The sequence below is a fragment of the Equus quagga genome, chromosome 17 (assembly GCF_021613505.1).
Source record: "Equus quagga isolate Etosha38 chromosome 17, UCLA_HA_Equagga_1.0, whole genome shotgun sequence".
Lineage (NCBI taxonomy): Eukaryota > Metazoa > Chordata > Mammalia > Perissodactyla > Equidae > Equus > Equus quagga.
This window is the reverse complement of record NC_060283.1, coordinates 20061348-20065387: the sequence shown is the minus strand read 5'-3', so window position 1 is coordinate 20065387 and position 4040 is coordinate 20061348.

Below are 4040 nucleotides of genomic sequence, written 5' to 3'. Positions count from 1 at the left end.
GTGACAGTTACCCAGAATTTCCTTGTTTTTGATGACCTTGACAGTTTTGAGGAAAACTTTTTGTCTTCCTCGCAAAGGAATTTTGTAGCTCAAAACTGAGATTTGTCTGGTGCTTTTTCCACGATTAAGACTGGGGTTATGAGTTTTGGAGAAGAAGGCCACAGAGGTCAAGTGCCATTCTCAGCACAACATAGTAAGATGTCCTTTATCAGCTTGACTTATCACTGATGATGTTAACTTTGATCACCTGGCAATGACAGTTATTTGTCAGGTTTCTCTATGATAAAGTTGCCCTTTCCCCACTCTTTCTGTACTGCACACTTTGAAAGGAAGTTACAATGTGTAGCTCATGCTAAAGGGGTAGGAGGTTATGCTCCACCTCCTGAGGACAGTGTATCCACATAAATTACTTGGAATTTTTCCAAATTACATAAATTCTTCTATAAATTCTTCTATAAATTCTTTGGAAGATTTGCCTCTCCCTTCCATTTATTTATTAACTGAATTTATTTATATCAGTATGGACTCACATATACTTACTTAATACTTTAAGTTATAATTCAATACTACATTAATTATTTGCTTGCCCCAAAAGTTGCAGATCCCAGCATTGGGAGTTCTATCAGTTGGCTCTTGTGTCCCTTTGTCATATTCCTATCGTTTTGCTTTAGGGCACATCTTTATTTTCTGGAACAAGATGCTCCAGGCTCATCACATATGTTCCCTTCCCCAGCCCTAGAATCAGCCATTTCTCTAAAGAGCACAGGTTCTTTTCAGTGGTTCTAACATGATTAGAGAATGATATTAGCAACCAAATTCTGGGTTCTGGGTGTGCTCATTGCTAAAAGGGATGTCATCTTATAGGCTCTCTCAGCAGACAGAGCTTGGAAATATAGTCAAGCATACCAACCTATGCAGATACAAATATCTATAATTGTATTTGTATATTTTCTCTATATTTCTTTCAGTGTCTCTGTTAAGCTAAATGTGAGTTTACACTGACGTCTCTAATTGTAATCTAATACCACGTGGTTAATTCAATAAAGGCTAGTGTTAATACACGAAAGGACACTACATAATAATAAATATGGGGAAACAAATTGCTTAGCGTCATGTGTGGAAGATACCACGTTACTTTTATCTGAGCCAGTATCACCTAGTAGCTTACAGCAGAGACTTTGGAGCAGCTGTGTCTGTATTTGGATCCTGGCACTGGCAATTATTAGCTGTGTGTCTTTGTGCAAATTGTTTAACCTCTCTGTTGTTCAGTTTCATCACTTAATAAATGTCAGTGATAATAATACTTAATTCACAGGCTTACAGGTGAGGATTACATCACTCTGTCATATTTGAAAGTGCTTAAAATAGGACCTTCTTATCTATTCTTATCTATTGTTCCTGATTCATATTATTTTAAAACCTTATTATTGTGTCAAAACATTATATAATGCTCTTATTCTATCAACCTATGTTTTGAAATGCACACACGTGAAAGTGAGCTACATACATTGTGATATATTAGCCACTGTTCTATTTGTATGGTCTATTTGTATGGGGTAAAATAAAGACCGGGGGAGTCATGGTTTTAGAGCCAGAGAAATAAGAAAACTCAAATGAGGTGGGAAAATACGGCGATTTTGGAGAATGAAAAGAAGTCTCTCGTGTGGCCAGTGCCCCAGGATCAGGCAGGAGTATCACACAACATTAGATTGGGAGTATCTTAGTCTGCTTGGGCTGCCATAACAAAATGTCACAGACTGGATGGTTTATCAACAGAAATCCATTTTATCACAGTTCTGGAAGTTCAAAGTCCTAGGACCAAGATGCCAACAGGATCTGTGTCTGGTGAGACCTCTCTTCCTGGCTGGCAGATGGCCACTTTCTCACTGTGTCTTCACAAGACCTTTCCTCTGTGCATACATGGAGAGAGAAAGAGAGAGATCTCAGTGTGTCTTCCTCTTCTTATAAAGATATCAGTCTTATCAGATTAAAGCCCTACCCTTATGACCTTATTTAACTTTAATTACCTCCTTAGAAGCCCTATCTCTAAATACGGTCATATTGGGGGTTAGGGCTCTAACATATGAATTTTGGGGGGACACAGTTAAGACCATAACAAGGAGATAGCTAGGATTACTCATGACTCATGGACTATAGAAATAATTTCATGTTTAAAACATGAGCAATGAGAAGCCACTGAAGGAAGCTGACAAGATTTGTACAATGATACAGGTAAGCTTAAATACAGACAGGCCTTTAAGCTACATAGTTGTGGCCTTTCTCAAGTAGGGCTCAAATAGAATCTCCAAACAGTCTGGGTACAAATGGGGCTAGGAACATGCTAAGTGTTCTAGCAATTGATTAAAGAAAATATTTTAAAGAAAACAGGGAGCATTCATTACTACCTGGAATCATATTGTAGAATGTCATGAACAAATGTATGTTTTGTAATCTGTAACAATTTAAAAATCACTTTATAAACACACAAGTCATCAAATTACAAACTTCCTACACACACATACACATACATTGTCAGTCTTCCTCTTCCAATTTGCACCTTTGGCTAAAACATCAGTGAGTTGTCAATTTCATCGTATAACACTGTTCACTGTTACAAATAGTTATATATTCATAAAATTTCAGTTGTCAAAATCTGAAGGATGCTTTCCTGGAGATTTATTTTAACCTGCATGTTCTCTACTTCTTGACTCATGAATGGGTGACTTTCTTAGATATGTGGGCTGTTGAATTAGAGAGAAACAAGGACAAACTCAACTTTAACTATGACTACTTGTGCCATCTTTGACAGAGTTTTAGTCTCTTTGTCTAAGTATCCTTATATTTATAATAGAAAAATTGGCATCTATTTATAAGGCTATTCAGATGATGATAGAGTGCATAAAACAAGGAGCGTGGAAGCCAGAATATCATAAACATAAAATATATAACAACTAATATGATATCACTTCCATTAAAGAACTTATCACCTTGCATTGTAATTGTTTACTTATTTTTCTCCTCACCTGGTCTGTGCACTACTTGAGGGCTACAGCAACCTTTACAGCAGGTGTTTACATCTTCGCTTTCAAATTAAGTACCATAAATTTTAAAAATTTTAAGCATTTTAGTGTAAAGTTGCTAAAAGATACTAAGTATTTTACTGTTTTCATATATGGAGTATATTATAAAAAATGAATCCCTTTGCAATTTTTCCAGTCTTGTGTGAAAATCTGTTTTTTCCTTAATATGTTGAATATCTCCATGCTCACTGGACTCTGATTCCTCCTGCCTGCTTTTTGTTTTACTCCTGTCTTTTCTCTCACTATCTGCTATTACTTCTCTCTAGTGTACTGGCATATTTAATTCCTTCTGCTTCGTGATCAATTATTTCTTCTAATTTTCTCTACAGATATAAGCAGAATACCAATCTTTAAAATATTGCCTGTAATATGTTCTATTGGATTCTGAGTTTAAACGTTCATATGTTGAGATCATGAGGTTTCTAGTGTAATCTTTTAGGCATCTAATTTCACAAAGAATATGCTTTGAATGTTGCTTTCCTTATTGTTGTCAGTTGTTACAGACGTACCACTTAGCTTGAAAGGTTGACACAGTAAAGTTGAGATATTTATTACTCACGCCATAATTGTAGTAAAATGAACATATTTTTTACCCAAGCCGTGGCATATATTGACACTTGGAGATATCCCAAGTATCATCTCATCTAGCTTCCTTATTTTAGACATGAGGACACAAATATGTTAGTTGACCTGTGCAAAGTTGCACAATTAGTTATGAGCAGATATAAAAATCGGACTAATAGATTTTAATTCTGGGTAATTGTTGTGTTATATCTAATATTATCCGGTTTCTAAATAGATTAGATAACTCTACCTAATCACTATTCTTAACTGTATCTAATGGTAATTAAAACATAGTTCTAAAATTCAAAGGAAATAGAAGTTAGCAGTGATATGTAGCATTGATCTAGATAGTTGTCAAAATAAATACGAAAGATAAGTTCTTGAAGCATTTTTTGT